Source organism: Triturus cristatus, chromosome 3_2 (assembly GCF_964204655.1).
Source record: "Triturus cristatus chromosome 3_2, aTriCri1.1, whole genome shotgun sequence".
Lineage (NCBI taxonomy): Eukaryota > Metazoa > Chordata > Amphibia > Caudata > Salamandridae > Triturus > Triturus cristatus.
Window position 1 is genome coordinate 909,660,694 of NC_140584.1, and position 22,617 is coordinate 909,683,310.

Here is a 22,617-nt window from a genome sequence, read left to right on the forward strand (position 1 = left end):
TCATTGATGACAACACTGGGCATGGATGGAGGGGGCACAAGTTCTAGTTAGCTCAGTACAATTAAAGTGGTGAATTTCTGTGGTTTATTATATAATATATCTATAAATTATTATAGTTAGGTGAAAATGTCATTTAAAATGTAACAAGTTCAGCTAAAAACACTTAGATTCACTAGTTGTAGTTCACTGAGCAAACTAGAACTTGCCTTACCGTGCCGGTGTAGTTATCAAGGATGTAATTTGGGATATTATCAGTGATTCCATCAATTATGTCATTGAACATGTCATGAGTGATGCAATCTGTGAGGTCATAAGCAAAGCATGGTGTACACGTAAGTTCTAGTTAACTCAGTAAACTATAACTTCTGTGTTTTTTAGATTAAAATGTTACATTTTAAATGACATTTTCCCCCAACTATAATGTCACTTTAACATTTGATCTTTCAGTGAATTTCTGAGGCTTTATAATGTAAAGTAAGGTATTATTACCATACCTAGCAATAACATCTCTTTAACCTTTGATTTTCATGGTGAATTGATAGCGTTTTTTAACATAAAGAAAGACCTTATTACCATAACCCCTGCAGGCGACCAACCCCTGCTGCGTAAAGCCTATGGCTGTATGCGGCATGGAGGTGGGTACTGGGTCTGACCTCTGCCCAGGCCTGGCAGCCAACCCTCACAGACCCTCAGGGCTTTCTCTGGGACTCACTCTGGACTCCTTTGGGAGCCCACAGGATTCTGGTGACTCCCTGCAACATTTTTTATTAATGGTTAAGACAGGGCCATGGGGGTCAGGGTAGTGAAACAAGTCCTGTAATGGCTACCACAACATTTCTTTTCAAGTTGAGGCAAGCAAATTAGAGCGCTTGCTTGTAAAAAGCCAATCAGAAGGCTTGAATTTTGGAATTTCAGCACAATGGGCCAGATATTTATGAATTTTGAACCTTAAATTTCTCAAAAGCTACTGAATGGAAATGCACCACATCAAAAAAAGCTTTCTGCATAAATATTTAGCTTATTGCAAATTTTGGTGTAATTCTGTTCTGCCATTTTGGCTGTAACACTTTCAAAAATCCCTATGAAAATTGTATGGGGGAATTGCATTTTGGGACCACCCTTTTTCTTAGCCCCCGCTTGACAGTTCTCCACAGAATTTTCAGGGAGGAAAATGAGGTGGCAGAACTTTTTTTGGTGCAAATTTTTGTGAAGATTTATCAAAGAGTCGCAAAGTTATTATCAAAACAAAAAATCAATTTCTTAGGGTAACTAGGTTCTAACTATAAATGCACTGTGGTGACTGCAACTGTAAAATCTAACTATCTATTTATCTCTCTCTCTATACATATATATATATACATTAATATACATATATATGTATAGATATATACATATTACCTTCTGGCGATCGCAAGTAGGTAGTTATATTTAGGACCTATTTTCCATAGGAAATTCACACCATTCTATTCCCAATAACTTTGGCGCCAATTGACGAATCTTCGCAAAATTTTCAAAACTTATGGCCCGCTCCACTCCTATCTTGATAGTTTCGGGGTGATTCGTCAAGCGGGGGCCGAGAAAAAAGGGGGGTCCCAAAACGTGTTTCCCCCATGCAATTTCCCATAGGAAACTTTAGACACGGCTACAGCCTGAACTGATGAACGGAATTACACCAAATTTGGCAAAAAGTTAGATCTTGGTTCAGAAAGAACCCTTTTTGTTAAATGGTGTAAATCCGTTCAGTAGTTCCTGGGAAATTCAAAATGAAAAAAGTTTCAAGATCTATGGCCGCGCAGGACCCGCGCACCCTCCGGATCACGAGCTTTATGCTAATTGGCTGTCAACACTCAAAACCTGGAAGTGTTGGCAGCCATCTTGTGCCTTGGTAGAACCAAGGCACAAGAAATCAGTGAAACAAGTGCGCAAAACGCAAAAAGGGGGCAAGGGTTTTTTTTAAAGCGGCAAAATCCGTGCAGGGAGCGCAGATCCAGCCAAGAAAAAAAAAAAGAAGCGCGGTCTGTTAATATTCAGCCCCCGGGTGGGCCAAATCCCCGGGACAATATTAGTATTGGGATGGGGGGCCCAAAGGGGCCTCCCAGCCCAGGGACCACCACCCCAGGGGCTTTTTTTATGTAATGTGTGGGGGGGCTCAAAGGCCCCCCAAGCCCCGGTGACCGCCACACCCGGGGCTTATCTACAATAGTTGTGGGGGGCTCACGGCCCCCCCACAGCCCCGGGGACCACCACCCCCCGGGGCTTGATTTTCGTTAAAAAAAAACCAAAATAACCTGTGTCAGTGGGCTCAAGCCACCCCACACGCCCTGGGGACCGCCATTCCCCCAGGGCCAGCTCCTGCAGTGTCCCGGGGTGCCCACACTGTAGTGCTATGGCCGGGCGGGCGCGGCTTCCGCTCTGCCATAGCAAACTCTGCTTTGGTATTTGGAAGAGAGAGAAGGAAGCCTGCTCTCTCTTCCAAATACCAAAGCAGATTGCTTTTCCACACAGGGAGCTGCATCTTAGCAGCTCCCCATGTGGAAAAGCAATGCCGGCTCCCGCAGGAGGCGGGGAGCCAGTGGGACCGTGGGGGGATTGGGGACCCCCCCACGGTCCCCAATGGATAGGGCCGGCCCCGGGGGATGAGGTCCCCGGGCCATAAGTGGCCCAGAAGGGGGGCCATACGCAGCCCCCCTCACAAATTAGAAAAAAAAACCCGGAAAGGCCGGCCCGGGGGATTGGGTCCTGAGGAGGGGGCCATGCAGCCCCCCTCCAAAAATAAAAAAAGAAAGAAAAGAAAGTGGCCATGCCCCAGGGGACGGGGTCCCTGGGCCGAGTATGGCCTAGGGAGGGGGGCCACGAGGCCCCCTTCCCAAATTTGTTATAAAAAAAAAAGGGGGGTCAGGCCCTGGGGGATGGAGTCCCCAGGGCCCATAAAAATGGAAAAGAAGGGGGTCACATAGCCCCCTTCTTAAAATGTTTTTTTTTTAAAAGACCGGCATCACACCAGAGGCCCCGCCCCCTCCCTGCAGCACTCTGCAAACGCGCCCCCTGGCATGTTTGGAGATGGGGAACTAATTCCCCTTGAATACTGGGGGTCCCTGGGGGCCAACTAACCCACCAGGAACCTCCAGTATGCACCAGGGAGCTGGTTTGCAGAGAGGTGATGTGAGGCCATGCCCCTTTTTACACCTCTCTGCAACGCAGCTCTGTGGCGCTTAATGGAGGTACCTGGTGGGCTAGTTGCACCCCAGGGACCCTCAGGATTCAAGGGGAGTTAATCCCCACACTTAAAACACACCACGGGGCGCGTTTGCACAGTGGTGAAGGGAGGGGGTGGGGCTTGAGGTGACATGTGTGCAAACACGCCCTGGGGTGCAACTAGCCCACCAGGTACCTCCATTAAGCGCCACAGAGCTGCGTTGCAGAGAGGTGTAAAAAGGGGCGTGGCCTCTGAACACCTCTCTGCAACTCAGCTCGCTGGCGCATACTGGAGGTACCTGGTGGGCTAGTTGGCCCCCAGGGACCCTCAGGATTGAAGAGGAATTAATTCCCCAGCTTAAAACGCGCAACAGGGCGTGTTTGCAGACATGTCATCTCAGGCCCCGCCCCCTTCCTTCAACATTGTGCAAACGTGTCCCCTGGCAAGTTGTAAGTTGGGGAATTAATTCCCCTTCAATACTGAGGGCCCCTGAAGCCTAAAAAGCCCACCAGGTACCTCCATTAAGCACCACAGAGCTGCGTTGCAGAGAAGTGTTCAGAGGCCACGCCCCTTTTTACACCTCTCTGCAACGCAGCTCTGTGGCACTTACTGGAGGTACCTAGTGGGTTAGTTGGAGCCTAGGGACCCTCAGGATTCAAGGGGACTTAATTTCCCAACTTAAAAGGGACACAGGGCGCGTTTACACAGTGGTGAAGGGAGCGGATGGGGCCTAAGGTGACGTGTGCAAACACGCCCTGTGGTGTGTTTTAAGTTGGGAAAATAATTCCCCTTCAATACTGAAGACCCCTGGGGGCCAACAAGCCCACCAGGTGTTTCCAGTAAGCGCCACTTCGCAGCGTTGCAGAGAGGTGGTCCAGGCCATGCCACTTTCTACACCTCTCTGCAACGGCGCTTACTGGAGGTACCTAGTGGGCTAGTTTGACCCTAGGGACTCTCAGGATTCAAGGGGACTTAATCTCCCAACTTCAAACGGCCACAGGACGTGTTTACACAGTGGGAAAGGGAGGGGACGGGGCCTGAAGTGATGTGTGCAAACGCCCTGTGGCGCGTTTTAAGTTGAGGAAATAATTCCCCTTCAATCCTGAGGGCTCCTGGGGGCAAACTAGCCCACCAGGTGCTTCCAGTAAGCGCCACTACGCTGTGTTGCAGAGAGGTGGTCCAGGCGTGCCCCTTTTTACACCTCCCTGCAACGGCGCTTACTGGAGGTACCTAGTGGGCTAGTTTAACCCTAGGGACTCTCAGGATTCAAGGGGACTTTATCTCCCAAATTAAAATGGCCACAGGGCGTGTTTGCACACATGTCACCTCAGGCCCCCCCTCCCTTCGAGCCCTGTGGTGCATTTTAAGAGGTAGTTTTAATCCCCCTGCCCTATTATGTACTAGGGTCTTACAGAGGAGGGCATAGTAATCACAGGGGTACCACAACGCATAGTGTTCCCTAGTGTATGTAGGTGTTTTCACTGTATTCTAAGTGTCTTTTAACATAGCACTGGCTGTAGGACTAGTTAGTCAGACTCAGTTACCACCAGTACCCATCTGAAAAAGTTGAAGGTACAGGATGATTTTGCCACAAGGCTTCTTTCTGATACTCTGCTTGTTCTTTCTTCACGTTTTCCTTCTTCCTGCACTTTTCTTTGTCTTTGAGGACTTCTGTTGCTTCTTTCTGCATTTCTTTTTTTTCTTTCTGTGCGTCTTTTCTTCTATCTTCACATGTCCTACTTCTGTAGGCATAGTTAGAAACTAGCATTTGAAATTCACTTAAAAAACCATAGGTTTCAGTCACGTTAAATTTAGAAATTAGCATTTAAAAACCTTTGAAATTCAATGAAAAAATCATAGGTTTCAGGCACGTTATAGTTAGGAATTAGCATTAAAAAAAACCATAGAAATTCACTGAAAAAACCATAGGTTTCAGGGGCATTATAGTTAGCTGGACATTTCACTCGTACAAAACCCTAGAAATTCCCCCGTTATAATTAGTTCAGCTAACTATAACTTCGCCGCCCGCAATGCACTGCTGATGACGTCACATATTACATCACTCATGACATGGTCAGTGACATCACTCATGACATCACTGATGACATCTCAAATGACATCACTGATGACATCATCCTTGTGATAGAGTGGCAGACCTCCTCTCACCCTAATATAACCTTTGATACGCACATTCAAAAATAGAAACAAAAATTTTCAAAACAATGGACATACCAATGCCAGTTACAACAACCTATTCAGTAATTCCAAGATCTACATACACATCGACTCATTCACCAACAGTCCTATACAGTCACTCATACATGTACTCACTCATCATATGTACTCATACACCTATACATCCTGTTACACACCGTCACTCATCCATAGAGTTACTCACACACATAGTCACACATGCAAATAATGTATCAAACATCCATTTACTTGCATATAGTTATACACACACCACCACACTTACTTCTACAGAAACTTACACATACTTACTCTCTTAAACAATCACTTATAGAAACACATACTTATTTATACAGAAACTCTTCCATTCTCTCACTCTCACATATACTAACTTATATACACCAATACTAGTTTAAAACATATGTAGTTACTCATAAAGACACTATTGAGACAGTCATTAACTCACTAACACACCCATACACACACTCATCCACCCATACAGTCCTGCACACATGCTGTCTTCAACACATACAAACAGTGAGTCACTCATTCATGCATCTATGTGCTAATACCCCCCACCGAACCATACAGACACTCAGACACTCATACAGATACTCAAAAAAACAACTAATAACTAGGCCTGGGTGGTAAATTTCGTTCCGCTCGCGGAATTTGCGATATTTTGACATTTTCATGTTCCGCGGAGAGCGCAAAAATGTCAAAACTTTCGCAACCTGCCGCGAAACGGAACTATTTTTCTTGTTCCCGCTTTAAAAATGCATTCTCGCGCATTCTTACCGGGTCCCTGCGTTCGCCGACAAGTTTTCCTATCCGTTCGCGCGCGCCACAAGATGTTGGATTGTTGGTAGCCGGTCGCGCTATCCCGCGAGAGTTTGCGATCGCGAACACGTCATTGCGATCGCGAACAGGAAATAAGCATCGCGAGCAAGATGGCCGCGCCCATTAGCGACCGCATGGGCAAGTTGGAGATATATTTCCCTGTGCAATTTCGCATTAATTTGCGAAAGTCAATTTCTCAAATTCCGCCCACCATAGACACTCATGTAGCTACTCACCAACCCATGCAGCCACTTATACACAAAGTGAGAGACTGATACAGATATGTACATATTTAAACATTACTTGCTAACCCATGTATTCACTAAGATACACTTAATCAGTCAGTTATACAATCAATTTTACAAAAAAAAGTCATCCATTTAGACACTTATGTACCCATTTATTTTTCCATAGACCTTGAGATATACATATATAAAACATATTTAATTTTCAGAAAAACACACATTCACTGGATGATGTCATCATTGATGTCATTTGAGATGTCATCAGTCATGTCATGAGTGATGTCACTGACCATGTCATGAGTGATGTAATATGTGATGTCATCAGCAGTGCATTGCGGGCACGCGAGTTATAGTTAGCTGAACAAACTATAACGGGGGAATTTCTAGGGTTTTGTACAAGTGAAATGTCCAGCTAACTATAACGCCCCTGAAACCTATGGTTTTTTCAGTGAATTTCTAAGATTTTTTAAATGCTAATTCCTAACTATAACGTGCCTGAAACCTATGGTTTTTTCAGGGAATATACATATATATTGTTAGAAATGGGATTTCTGGTTGGCTAGGGCTTGCGCCTAAGCCAGGCAGAAACCACCACTCTAGTCAGGGCAAGGGAGTTACACTCTGAAGATAACCCCTGCTCACCCCCTTGGTAGCTTTGCACGAGCAGTCAGGCTTATCCCAGAGGCAATGTGTAAAGCGTTTGCGCAACACACACTCAGCAGCAACACACTAAGCACACCACAAAAGAAACTCCACACAAGGTTAAATATACAAATAGCCTTTGTATTATCATAAACACATTAGAATCATAATCACACATCTACACTGTGCCAACTGGCACCAGGCCATAATTTTATAGGGGATTATATACAGGACCGGGCCAATCGGGCCATGGTCAGAACCATTAGAAAAGCACAAGTAGCAAAATGTAAAGCAACCAGTAACTACTGCTACAATAATGACCTCAGCATTATCACATTAGACATAAAACACATTATGCATCTCATTAGGCCTAAACCATATTATGCCTAGATCACATTAGGCATAAACATATTATGCAGAACTCAGTAGTCCACCACAGTAACACTACTACAAGGTGCTCACATCACCTTAGGGCCTTGCACCCTTTTACCATCACACAACTGACCCCCCAGGCCAACTGGCCTTTCGCTGGGGCCCCCACTGCCCTATGTCCAGGGAGTCAGGGCGCTAAGGGGGACCTCTCAAAGGGCCCCTCGGCAGCATACACAAAGTGTGCAAATGCGCTGGGGCATGGGGTGCACTCACCCCTTTCTCACCTAGAAGAAATGGCCCCCAAATGTTGCGGCTGCCTACTGTCAGGCAGGGCAGCTGTGGCAATAAGCACCGACAATGTGCCTTGATCGGCACTACCAGTGTGCAATTGTGAAGCCCCACTCCGGGACTTTGCAAAACAAATGGCCCCCAAAAAGGAACTCAAAGGACCTGGCTTGGCAGTTCAGGACGAACTGTTCCCATGAAGCACAGGGTCAAGACTGATTTGCATAGGTCTAGGTTCAAACTGGAATAGCATGGTGAGCAAAAAAACGATGGATTTAGGCCCAGATCTCTGTACTGGGGTGAATGTATGACATTGTTCTGCATTCTGTCCATCAACTGTTGTTTTTGCACTTCTCTTTCCTGCGGCGGTCACGGAAGCAGGGTAGGCTCCCGCCCTCCTTTAGAGGCACAGCTCCGCCCCAGACCAGGCAACCTCTGCCTGTCTTCCTGGCTGCAGCGGTGCCTTGTGGCAGCTTCCTCTCTTCTTGAGGCGTAGTGCAGGGTGGGCTCCCGCCACAACATAAACACAACAGCGGAGTGGGCACCCGCTCACTGAGGCAGGAAACAGTGGGGTGGGCTCCAGCTGAAACTTCAACACCACAGCGGGGTGGGCTCCAAACCAAAGAACACCGCATGCAGGGTGGGAACCTGCTTTAATTCAAGACCATTGCGGGGTGGGCACCCGCTTGCCTCTGACGAGTTGCAGGGGAGATCCCCACGCCGGGATTCCCCCCGGTCGCTCTGGCAGCACCACGCTGCAGAGCACGCACGCTCTGTTTCTCCTGTCAATAAAAAGATAGCGCCCATGAGGCGCTGGAAAGCAGGCAGAAATCAAAGTCCTTGGGGCTGAAATTAAGTTGTAGCGCACACGAGGCGCTAAGTCCTTGGAAGTCCTTAGAGGTTAAGGAGGCAAAGCTGGGCCCGGGCAGGCCAGCCCACAGGGCTTTCCAGCAGGGTGGCAGTCCCTCGTGGTGGTTCCTCCTGAGGCCCAGCAGCAGCAAGCTCCCCAAGTGCAGGAACAACACACCAAACATGGGGTCACAGCCCCTACATTTATATCCACATTTTCTTTGTTCTGCCCTGGCACAGGGCCGGGGAAACCAGTTGCAACTGGTTCTGGGGAGTGTAGAGCACTTTGCTTACAGGGCTCCCACCCTCCTTTGTGAGGTTGGGGCACTGTCATCAGACACACCACAAAGGGCGGAGCCAGCATTCACTCAGGCAGGCACAATCCCATTCAGATGCCCTATTCAGCCTAGTGCTGACTCACCCTACCCCTCCTGGAGCCACACACACCTCACCAGCCCCTATCACTCAAAAGCCAGACATGCAATTCACATCAGGCAGGCAGACACATAGCACACAGAAATGCCAACTTTTAAAGGTGGCATTTCTAAAATAGTTATAATAAATCTGTGCATACCATTGCTTAGCATTTATTATCACTAATCCAAATATACCAAACTTGACCACGCTGCGCCTCTCATATCAGGAATTACCACTGAAACACTTATCAAGGAATCCCCAATGCATTCCTATGGGAGGGCAGCCCCACAGTAGTGAGAAACCAAAATGGCTGTTTGTCACTACCAGGACATGTCACACACTTAAGGAACATGTCCTATCTTTTACCTACAATGCACCCTGCTCATAGGGCTAGCTAGGGCCTACCTTAGGGGTGACTGACAAGTAGTAAGAGGGGGCTCACAGACATGGCAAACACTTTCTTTAGGCGCCATGTCACAGCGGCAGTAACACTGCGTGCACGGGCCCTGCAATGGCAGAGGCCTGAGATAGGTTTGAAAGGCTACTTTGGTGGGCGGCGCAATCAGCGCTGCAAGCCCACCAGTGGCATTTAATTTACTAGCCCTGTGTATATGAGATACCACTTTACAAGGGACTGACAGGTAAATTAAAGAAGCCAAACAGGTGTAGACCAATCTTACCATATTTTCCACAGAGAGCACACACACTTTACACTGAACAGCAGTGCTAAAGTGCCCAGAGTCCTAAAACCAGCAAAACCATGTCAGAAAAAAGGCTAGGAGAAAGGCAAAAAGTTTAGAGAATGATGCTGCAAAAAGGGCCAAGTCCAACACAACCCCCTTCCAGCCAAAACCACCTTGATGGGCTTCCCTGCTTTGGGCGATAGAACACGGACGCGGGCCCGCAACTGCAGGGACACCATCCTGTTCTACACCACTCTGAACCCATGTGGTTACCTCTGTAAAAGCTCTCAGGACCAACTAGGCCACCCCACTGGTACTCCCTAGCTGTCCACGGCCAGGACCCGGCCCTAGGCCACCCAGATGTCACTGGTCCTTGCCAATCCACAGAGTGGGGGGAAGGAACCCCTGGCACATAGTGACCATTCTCCACTTTTCCTCTCAGTGTAGTTTCAAACTCCCAGTGATCCTCCAACCTAGGGTCCACACCCACAGGCTGACCAGAAGTCACGGAAAGGCTCTGCTCCCCCTACCTCTTATTCTAGGGTTCCGCACTCTCCTCCTTGGAGAGGCAACCTCAGAACACAACTCAACCTCCAGCTCAGGACTTCTTTCCAGCAATTGGTTTACCAACCTGGGATCTAAACCCTCAGGTTGCACCGGGGTCAGAGGCGAGGACTCCCTCCCTCTGCTCCCCCTTCTAGAGTCCTGCACCCTGCCAACTGGAGTGGTGCCCCTAGAAGCCACATCGGTCAGGACACTGCTTACAGTTGTCCTTCCCTCCAGGTCAGGCATACACTAAACCTGGTTTCCCAACCCAGGGACGGAACCCTGCAGCTGAGCACCCGCCTGGCACACCAGGACTTCCTGGGGAGCACGCCTGCCCACCCCAGAGGGTTCTCTCATGTGCTGTGTGATAGTCTGCCTGGTGCTGATCTCCCAACCCCTGTCCATCGGACAGTGTGCGAAGACCCCCCAAAACAGAAGTGGTGTCACCATGGTCACTTCTAGGAGACTCAGCCCTTCTGGCTGGTCCCTGACCCATTGGTTCTCCCACTGGGGACTCTCTCCCCCTCTCACCCCTCCATCTGGACTTCTGCACCCTCAACTTAGGAGTGGCACTGCCAGACACCAGAACCGCTGGAGCTCTGCTTACATGCACTCCATGTTCTCCTGACACTAGGATATCCCCCTCAAATGGACTACTAGTCCAGCCTAGGCTCCCTACCTGGTTTTCCCTTCAATAACCATCCAGGCCCTGAGACTGAGTTTGGGGCACCTTGGGACGCATCCCATTCTCACTCCTTCTCCGCAGAGACAGAACGTGAGTCCCTACACCCCTCTCACTACACTGGGACCTAGCTGGGCTACTCTGAACCTCTCCCATCACTCTGGGCTGGAAGATACCTGGGCCACTCTTCTTAGGGTCACTCCCCAATGCCTCTTCAGACCCTCTGGCACTCACCCAGAGGTCTGCCGCCCATGCAAGCTCCCTGGGATCAGAGAACTCACACTCCAACAGGTGTTGGCGCAACCCCGGAAAACAATTACTGAACATGTGCTCTCAAGACAACCAGATTGAACAGCCCTGCAAAATCATAATCGTTTGCCATGCTAACCATCACCCAATCGTCCAGGGCATCACAACATTCATCCACAAACTCCCCCCAAGACTGGTGAGACAGTTTCTTACTGCCCCTGAATCTCAACCTGTCCTCCTCTAACTGGGAACCAGGTACCATATTCAGGGAACTGGGAATGGGACTTCCTGCACTGGACTCCATATTGCTGCCACCACTGGACCCCAAACTTACTGGTGAATCTAGACAACTAAAACTACTCTCAGGGGACAACCTTTTCTCCAGAGCGAGTTTCTCCCTGGCGAAGGCCCTCTCAGCCTCCACCATCCTCTCCTGCGCTTGGACTCTCTCAGTCTCTAGCTTTTTCTCCACCACACCCAGCTGCGCTATCTCCTTGGCATGCTCTAACCTGAGCTTCTCCAAAGCCAGCTGATGCTCCCTTTCTTCCCTCCTATCTACCCACTCCCCTGAGGACCGGGAAAGGGATGGGGCACTGCCCCCGGCACTGGACCCAGCGAGGGACTCCCTATCCACTGGCGTCCCTGCCCTGTGATCTTCTTCCTCCTCTTCAGACTCTTCAGGGTTACCCTCAGACCCACCACCCTCTTGGTGTGTGGCCTGGGAATTCTTCCTCACATGGTCCTCCCATGCCCCTTTGTTATCCTACCACCGAAGTAGAGTTTCTTGAAGGTCTCGCTGGGTCTCTGACCCACTAACTTCTACGAATTTCTCCTCACAGAACCCCCTCAATTCTAACATACTGTATTTGAAGAAGCTGAAAGGTAGATTCCATTTTGGCAAGGCACTAAGACACAAGTGCAACACGGGAGGCCTAGGTGCAAGAGCTGAAGTAGGAATACACAATTCAGAAATGACACTTTTAGGAGAGAACAAAATCAGGAAAAATAATCCCCAAACCTGTGATTATTCTAAACGCAGAGAGTGTGGTGCAACCAGTTGTCGCTGTGGTACTGCGCAAACGCAAGTCCTATCCTTACTGCTCACAACCAATGTTAGAAATTGGATTTCTGGTTGGCTAGGGCTTGCGCCTAAGCCAAGCCAGGCAGAAACCACCACTCTAGTCAGGGCAAGGGAGTTACATGCTGAAGATAAGCCCTGCTCACCCCCATGGTAACTTGGCACGAGCAGTCAGGCTTATCCCAGAGGCAATGTGTAAAGCGTTTGCGCAACACACTCAGCAGCAACATACTAGGCACACCACAAAAGAAACTCCACACAAGGTTTTATATAAAAATAGTCTTTGTATTATCATAAACACATTAGAATCATGATCACACATCTATAATGTACCAACTGGCACCAGGTCATAATTTTACAGGGGATTATATACAGGACCGGGCCAATCGGGCCACGGTCAGAACCATTAGAAAAGCACAAGTAGCATAATGTAAAGCAACCAGTAACTATCACATTAGACATAAAACACATTATGCATCTCATTAGGCCTAAACCATTATACGCCTAGATCACATTGGGCATAAACATATTATGCAGGAACTCAGTAGTGCACCACAGTAACACTACTACAAGGTACTCACATCACCTTAGGGCCTTGCGCCCTTTTGCCATCACTCAACTGACCACCCCCAGGCCAACTGGCCTTTCGCTGGGGCCCCCACTGCCCTATGTCCAGAAAGTCAGGGCACTAAGCCGGACCTCTCAAAGGGCCCCAGGCTGCCTCGGCAGCAAACCCAAAGTGCGCAAATGCGCTGGGACACGGGGTGCACTCACCCCTTTCTCACCTAGACGAAATGGCACCCAAATGTTGCAGCTACCCACTGTCAGGCGGGGCAGCTGTGGCAATAAGCACCGACAATGTGCCTCAGTCGGCACTACCAGTGTGCAATTGTGAAGCCCCACTCCGGGACTTTGCAAAACAAATGGCCCCCAAAAAGGAACTCCGCCTTGGCACTTCAGTACCCTGCGAGTCCCCTGCGTCGGGACTCTAGCAATCAAAGTGTACCCTTCACTGGGGCACCTCTGGTGCAGCTCTGCCACCAGTAAAGCTTGAGAGAGCCCCCCTCCCCGGGACTCTTCCGATGCCGCTCAGGGCGCCCAAATAAGGTGCAGACTTCAGCCCCACTCACCCGGGCGTCTCCTTGCTGGGTGAGGGGGAGAGTGCTGCATCCCTACGCTTCCCGACTGGGGCTCCCGCAGTGTCGATCTCGGGGATCCTCAGCCGCACGGACTGCATGCTGAATGCCCCTCCTCTCACCGGTGTACCTGCGCGGCTCAGTCCTCGTTTTTAAACCCTACGCGGGGCTCTCCTGACTTCACCCGGGCTGAGCTCTCCTTCCTGCCTCCACTCACCACGGGGAACCAGAGGACCAGGACACCGACCTCCAGCTTCCTCCTTCCTGCCGTCGGGCCACTTCTCTTTCCTACGGCGGACACGGAGGTGGGATAGGCTTCCGCTCTCCTTTAGAGGCACAGCTCCACCCCAGACCAGGCAACCTCTGCCTATCTTCCGGGCCATGGCAGTGCCTTGCGGCGGCTTCTTCTCTTCTTGCAGCGAAGTACGGGGCGGGCTCCCGCCGCAACATAAACACAACAGCGGGGTGGGCACCCGCTCATGGAGGCAGGAAACAGCGGGGTGGGCTCCCTCTGAAACTTCAACACCACAGCGGGCGGGCTCCCGCCAACGAACACTGCATGCAAGGTGGGCACCCGCTTTAATTCAAGACCATTGCGGGGTGGGCACCCGCTTGACTCTGACGCGGTGCAGGGGGGATCTCCACACCAGGATTCCCCCAGGACGCTCTGGCAGCACCGCTCTGCAGAACACACACGCTCTGTTTCTCCTGGCAATAAAAAGATAGCACCCACGAGGCGCTGGAAAGCAGGCAGAAATCAAAGTCCTTGGGGCTGGAATAAAGTTGTAGCGCACACGAGACGCTAAGTCTTTGGAAGTCCTTAGAGGTTAACGGGGCAAAGCTGGGCCCAGGCAGGCCAGCCCACAGGGCCCTCCAGCAGGGAGGCAGTCCCTCGTGGCGGTTCCTCCTGAGGCCCAGCAGCAGCAAGCCCCCCACGCGCAGGAACAACACACCAAACATGGGGTCACAGCCCCTACATTTATATCCACATTTTCTTTGTTCTGCTCTGGCACAGGGCTGGAGAAACCAGCTGCAACTGGTTCTGGGGGGTGTGGAGCACTTTGCTTACAGGGCTCCCACCCTCCTTTGTCAGGTTGGGGCTCTGTCATCAGACACACCACAGGGGGGCTGAGCCAGCATTCACCCAGGCAGGCACAATCCCATTCAGAGTCAAGGGACTACTCCTCTCACTACTCCAAATGCAGATGCCCTATTCAGCCTAGTGCAGACTCACCCTGCCCCTCCTGGAGCCACACACACCTCACCAGCCCCTTGTGGTGGCGGGAGGAAATAATTCAGGTCGGAACAGAAGGAAGGCTTTATTCTTCAATCGTAGGACCAACGACGATGGACACGTCTGGATGCTTCCAAGAACACAGCAAACTGACCGAGCAGAGCTGTCATTCCTAGAACCATACAGGTGGTTCCAAAGAACATGGAACACATATCAAAGGAACACAAACACAACTATTACAGTAATAGCATACTACATCACCCTTCCCCCATAATGGAAAGCAAAGAATAAAACATAAATACATAACAAAATACTTGGACATGCTTGGCATTCTTACAGTTCTAGAACTCCGAGTTGACCCAGTACTCTGATCATTGAATAATGGAGAAGAACCTGAACATGATGAACTGGGAGTATCATGCCTTTTTTATAATTCTTTTTATTGAAGCAAGCATCGGTTCATATAAGCAATACAGAGAGCACCATAAATGAAGTAAATAACGGCGTGTGGAAGACAAGGATTACATTACAACACATGAAGGGAACATCACGGGGTAGGAGGGAATATGGTTTAGGATATTCAGGCGGTGCACAGATCTCACCCCGATAACTATTCCAAGAGCTCCAGACACGTGCCCACTTTTTGGGCCAACCCCTAGCGACATATGTCATCTTCTCCCTAAACATACAACAGTCGAGATCTCTCTCCAAGGCCTCTAACGTGGGTGGTGTAGCCGCACCCCACAACTGAGCAATGTTTCTTTTCGCTATCATGAACCCCAGGGTGGCCCATGTGTCTGGTGAATGTTAAGATCTGTGGGTTCCCAGATGTTGAGGAGGCAACGTCTCGCCTCCGGTGTAAGACGGGTATGTAGTACTGTAAATATTATCTTGTGTACCTTGTGCCAAAAAACGCCCACAAATTTGCATTCCCATATGATGTGTAAAAAGGTTCCTAGCTGGCCGCACTCTCTCCTGCAGTCCCCATTAACAGTGACTCCTATGTGGATCAAGCGAGGCCCGGTGATGTACACACAGTGGAGGAATTTCAGTTGCACCAGTCTGAGGCGCGCCGGAATGGCGACAACCCTAGGAGATGACACCGCCACCTGCCAATCTTCGTCATCGATCTCGATCCCGTCTTCCGTCCACTTGTCCTTCAACACCTGGAGGGCGTCGGTCATGTTATTTATTAGTTTTTTATATATTAGGGAAATCGTCTTTTCGGGGAGGTGGCCATCCAGGATTCTGCCCTCTAAGTGTGAGGCCTTGGGATGGATCGCGCCCACCGGAAAGAGCGTTCGTAGTGAATGGTTGATTTGGGCATAGCGGAAGTATTCCGTTGCTGCTAGTTCATATTCGACCTACAGTGTGTTGAAGGATTTGACCCTCCCTTCCCCCCAGAGGTCTTTAATTTGCTTGATGCCAATGAGGTCCCATCTGTCAAAGCCTTTTGTTCTCTAAAGGCTGCCCAACGACTCAGAATCCCAAAGGAGGGTCGCCAACGTTAGTTTACGTCCCCACCCAAGAGAGTTAGTAGCATCATGCCAAACCTGAACCATGTGTCTGGTGGGGCCCGTTAAGATATATCTGTTAGGCCGCGGATAGAGTGCCCTGTTATAGTTCCCTCCAGGGAGGAGCCATTTGTCCATGGCGTAGCCTGGATCGTCGCCCCGCCCGTAAGTGCCATGGTTTATGGCAGCTAAAGTAGTATTTTTTAATGTCTGGAAGGCTTATGCCTCCATCATACCAATTCAGCGTCAATTTATTTAAGGCAATACATGGTCTACCATCCCAGAGTAATTCTCTCTGAAGGTCCTCTATTTCTTTAAAGTATTGTGGGGGTACCGGGTCAAGAGCGTTTTGCAGGACATAGAGAAAACGGGGCAGAGACATCATTTTAAACAATGCAGCTCTGCCCAGTAGGGAGAGGGGAGGCGATTTCCAGCTTCTGATGTCTTTTTTGAGTCTGTGCAGTGACGGAAGGAGATTTCAGGCATATCGAACCGAGGAGTCGTGAGAGATAAAAATGCAGAGGTATGTGAACCCCGTTCTGTTGATCTGGATCGGGCAGTCTCTAGGGGGAATAGGGGGATCACATGAGGGCAAATACCAAGGATTTACTCCAATTAACCGCAAATGCGGAGAATCTACCAAACACTGCCAGGATATCCAGGATCACAACCAGGGATTCAGTAGAGTAGAATGTTATCCGCGTAGAGCGAAATGCGGTCTTCCCATACGGTGGACCATCTGAGCCCCCGTATCATCTGGTCCTGTCAGATCCAGGCCGCCAATGGCTCTAGGGCAAGGGCAAACAGAAGGGGAGAAAGGGGGCAGCCCTGGCGGGTTCCACGGCTGAGTGGGAACGAGGCTGACAATTTGTTATTGAATACAACCTGCGCCAGGGGCTCCCGATAAAGAAGACGTACCCACTGAATGTATTTGGGTCCAAATCCCAACTTTACGAGTACGGCCCAAAGATACGGCCATTCCACCGTGTCGAATGCCATGGTCGCGTCTAGTGACACAACCACAGCCGACTCCTGGTGGGTCGAAGCTCTGCCCAGCACACTGTGAAGCCTGCGTAAGTTCAGGGCAGTGTTCCTGTGCGGCATGAAGCCAGATTGGTCCGGGTGCACCAGGGCACCTATCACCTTAAACAGGCGGGTAGCCAGAAGTTTGGCCAGGATTTTAGGTTCGGTGTTGCGGAGGGAAATCAGTCTATACGAGGCGCAGTCAGTACTAGTTTTCCCCTCTTTGTGTATTGTGATTATAGTGGCAATTCTCTGATCTCTCGGTAATGCATCGTGCTCCAGCGACTCCTCAAACATCGATTTCAGGTACGGAGCGAGTTTGTCGGGCTTCAATTTATAGAGCTCAATGGGAATACCATTTGGTCCCAGAGCTTTACCCGGTTTTAGTGCACGTATTGCTTGCGCAATCTCATCTGCGGTCAGATTGCTGTCCAGAAAATCACGGTCATCTGCGGGTAGGCAGGGGAGCTTAATGTCATGTAAAAGGTCTTGCGAGTCTTCCTCTGTGTGGGGAGTCACAGTCGAGTATACCCGCTGGAAGTGAGTGGCAAATTTGTCTGCTATGTCTTGAGGTTCAGTCAGAGAGGAGCCCTCCCCATCTTTCAGTTCAGGGACTAGCCTGCTCGCCCATTCTTTCTTATCTAACCAGGCTGTTAGTTTCCCTGCCTTGTTGCCGAGTTCATATATCCTGCCGTGACGTTCTCTTCTCAGGAGTTTGGCTCTATCCGTGACCAGGGACTTTTAGTCATGTTGTTTCAGGCTCAGGAGGTGTAGTTTCTCGAGTGTCACTCCGGCTTTAAGATCACTCTCAAGCCGATAGACGTCAGCCTCTATATCTAGGATTTCCTTTTGTTTTTCTCTCTTTGCCCCACAGATCAAGGACAGAGCCTGACCTCGGATCACGGTCTTGAAAGCCTCCAACAGGGACTGGGGCGAGGAGACCGGTCCCACATTTTCGGCAAAGTAATGGTCTATGGACTTGAGAAGATCTGAGCGAAGTTTCGGATTCTTGAGATACCAGGGATTGATTGGGGCTAGCCTACCCACCCCGATTTGACTGAGTACTATGTGTATCCATATCGGAGAGTGGTCCGAGATGCCCCAAGCCAAATGTCTGACTTCGTGTATGTGATCAATTTGGGCTGCCGGAATCAGGCAGTAGTCTAAACGGGATAAACTATTGTGGGCGCCCGAATGAAAAGTATGCTGTTTCTGGTCTGGGTGGTAGACCCTTCAAGCGTCCACCAACCCCATAGTGTCGAGAAATTCAGGCAACCAGTTAGTAGACGGACCAATTTCCCTAGGAGGATAGCGGTCCAAGGTGCCGGAGACCACAGCGTTAAAGTCACCACCAAGGACCAGTAGGCTGTCAGGCACCGTGAGAAGGAAGGAACCCAGATCAGTGAAGGTGGAGCCCTGTAAACCCGGCGGCACGTATACCGATATGAACATGATCGTCCTGCCCTCCCATGTGCCTGTAATCCCAGCATACCTGCCCCTCTCATCCGTCTACACAGAGCCCACCTCAAGCGGGCGTGAGTTTTTAATCATAACACCGACTCCCCTAGAGCCAGACGTAAAACCTGCATGTGCAACCATTTTGTATCCTCCTCTATGCATAGCATGGCAAAGGTTTCCAACAAGGTGTGTCTCCTGTAGGAGCACGACATCTGGGGCCTGCCGTTTGATATACTGTACAACCACACTACGTTTAATTTTATCCCCCAGGCCATTGACGTTCCAGCTTAAAATCTTAACATTCTTGTCCCCCATTCCGCTCGTAACTCAGATTTACCTTGGCTGGTGTCTCTGCAGTACTAGTAAAGGAAATTAACAGTGCGCGAACCGTGATGATGCTTAAATACAACCCCCAACACCAATTGCCCCCCCATTGCCCAACTACCCCCCACCCCGCTGCCCTGCACTCTGGACTCAAAACTGCCCATACAAACTTGCAGAGTGCCTGTCGCCCTGAAAACAAACTATTAGTAGAATATGGAAGGGCGTGGCAACCCGTTCTCCGCCCCCCTTGTTAAAAGAAGAAAGAAACCACCAGCGTAGGTCATACACCAAACGACCAATAGTCAGTCTTGGAACAGAGCGGCATCCCACCGGCACCAGAACCCCCACAACCCGTTACCTGCCCAGGCCAGTCCGACAGGGAGCTAGCTTAAGAAATCGTCCAAGTTCAAGTCACCCATGTCAGCCGTGAGCTTGTGTGGAGGCCCCACCCTCGACATCCCGGTCCTGTGGGGCCCGCTCCGTCCGACACTCGAGCCAGTCTGCAGCTTCCTCCGGTTGTTCGAAAAAACAAATTTTCCTGCCAGATTCCACTTGGAGACGTGCTGGGAACAGCATAGAGTATTTCAGTCCCTTGTCTCTAAGTTTCTGCTTCACTGTCGTGAAGGATCGTCTTTGATGCTGTACGCGCTGCGTGAAGTCAGGGAAGAAAGAGATGTCTGCGTTCTTAAAGTTTCTCTGTCTCGAAAGTTGAGCACCTTCGCCAGCATTGGACGTGGAGGGGCTCCCGGTTTGGGACGGTCGCCTGGAACCCTGTGTGCCCTTTCAATGGCAAAAAACTTACTAAGGCCTTTAGGTTTCAGGTGTTGGAGCACAAGTTCTTCCACGAAGAGGTCCGGGGCCTGCCCCTCAGTCTTCTCTGGCACACCCAAAATACATAGGTTATTTCGGCGTAGGCGCCCTTCATAGTCATCTAGCTTGAGTTCCGTGGTTTTACGGAAGTTCTGGATGTCTTGAAGTTGACCTTGGAGCTGGGCGATGTCGTCCACAAGACTGGCGGTGGTGAGTTCCACCTGCTTGACTTTCCCATTCAACTTGGTGAGATCGGCTCGGATCAGGTTGACTTCAATGGCAATGGTGTTCATTTTGTGCTCAAGCGCGGATTAACCAGTGGTGATTGCTTTCATCACGTCCTTCAGGGAGAGCTCCTGGTCTTCCCCACCCTGTTCACCAGTGGGGCCACCCGCAGCTTGACGATGTTGCAGCATATCCTTAGGGAGGGTGTAGGGGTCAAGCCTGTTAGTTTGCACCACCCTTTGTCCCTTAGCGCCCGCCGCCTTGCTCTTTTCCGTCACCATTTGGGCGGTATGTTGCGAGTTTCTCAGGGTATGCTCCCCCGCGCCCGGGAGTGTATGTGAATGCACCTGTCGTGGCAGAGAAAGCAAGACCCCACCTGATCGCCACCAGTTGGATCAGCGCAATAAAACAGTGCGTATCAGTGGCTTAGGCACAGATCCCGCCAAATGTCATAGTAGGTAGGTAGACAGCGGCAAAGTAAACGCATATGGGCAGCTTAGAGACTTCTGGGTGACACTCCACCCTCCTCCACTTCAGTATATCCCCTCAGAAGGCTGTGGGAGGCTCGTTGGCAAGTCGCGGCTCATCTCCCCACCAGCAGGCACACAAAGTGAAGAGGCTATCAATTGCCAGCTCCCCCGCCGGCCATCGCCTGATTTGCTTATGCTGAGTGGGATATACTACTATCACCAAGTCCTGTTCAGGCCCCTGCAGGGGCTACAGAGCTCTCCCAGCGAGTCTTGCAGCGGGGGGGGGGTCTTCCGCGGTCAAGTCACTCCGCTGGTCACACTCCAGGGCCCCCCCACCGGACTACAGATCAGCGCACAGGTCCCCTGGGCCAGCCGATAATGTTGGGATCCTCGTCTCACGCCGAAGTCGGGCGCCGCCTTCAGGTTAGCGTTCCTGCTTCAGCGCTATTAGCATAATCAGTCCCACACAATGCACAGCTTGGCTGGCGGGGCTGCTGGGGCTCCAGCCAAGCTCCGCGATCTTTGTCTCTGCCCACAAGTAAGCGCACTCACGATGTTTGCCGGGTTCACGGCCGTGCTCTCCCCGCAGCACCGCAGCACGGCTCTGAAATCGAGGCCACGGCTTCCCAGGTGTACGTAGGCCCACCTCCGTCGGAGCCGATTACAATGGGCACGAGAGGCCGGTAGCGACGGGAAACCGCTGCGGAGGCTCCGCTCGTGCTCCGTTGTGCGCACTCACCAAGGGGGCACAGGATTCACCTTCAGGATATCTGGAGGGGGGAAAAGGGCTTACGGAGCAACTAGCTCAGGCGGCCATTAAGCTTTGGGTCTTGGCCACGCCCCTCCATCATGCCTATGTTGGATGACAGAACCATGTAACATTACATCTGTAGACAACATTGAATCAAAATCATCATTGGCAGTACAAGTTTGATTGTAGATTTCAGCTTGACTTCTAGAGATCGGAATAAGACTGTTCTTATTCCACAAACCCCTTCCCTGAAGAAGAGCAGAAGCAGCACCAGCTTTGTAAACCTTAACAAGTGGGGTGTATTTAGACTCTCCTTTAACCACTCTTTGTGGTTTCTTTATTAAAACATAGTCATTTTCTTTAATAACAATAAGACTAGTTTTATATTTATTGTCATACCAAGTCTTTTGTTTCTTGTGTTCATCTAAAACTCTTTGATTAATATCAGAAAGAGAGGCCTTAGGTTGATTGGCTTCTTGACCAGAAATTAACTTGAGCCACCCAGGAATCAATTTGGATTTAGCTTCTCTGCCTCTCAAGCATGTAAAAGGTGTCACCCCAGTAGTAGAATGTGGGGTGGTCAAGTAACTCCAAATTTTATCTTGCAAAAACTCAGAAACATTAAACCTAGCTGAAAGAGCTGTTTGAATACCTTGTTTGAGAATACGATGGACTCAACCAAACCATTTGAAGATGGACTGAAAAGGGCCACCTTCAAATGAGAAATGTCTAAGCTGGTATTGTAATGATTCATTTTCTTAGATAAGAAATGAGTGCCATTGTCTGTGACCAAAGTGTGAGGACATCCTTCAATTAAAAATATCTTTTTAAGAAAACTGATGACGGTTTTGGTGTTAGGAGTGTCCACAAAAGAATAATATATCCATTTCGAAAAATAGTCAACTAAGACTATGTGAAATCTTTGATCAGAAGGTAGCAAATAAAAAGGTCCAGAAAAATTCAAAGCCACCTTAACCCAGGGACCTGAAGGCAACGGAAAAGGCTGGAGAGGTTTAACAGAAGAAACCCAATGTTTGTCAGAGACTAAACACTGGGGACACTTATCAACAAAATTAGCAACCACTTTGTCAATTCCAGGCCACCAGAAAAATTGCTTGAGTTTTTTACAAGTAGAGGAAATACCTAAATGACCACTGTGAGCGGTGCAAATAATGCACTCACGCAATCCAGAAGGAGGACTAAAAAGGCAACCACGCCTACAAAAGAAAAAGAAATCTCAGCAGCCACACTGGCAAAACTACGAATTTCTTTTGAGAGTAATTTACCAGTGGGCCAACCTTGGTTATTAAATTTGATACGTTTTTGCAAATTTTAATCTTGAGCAGTCACAGAAATCCAATCTTCTTCAGGTATGACTCTGTCACAAGCTTGTAAAAC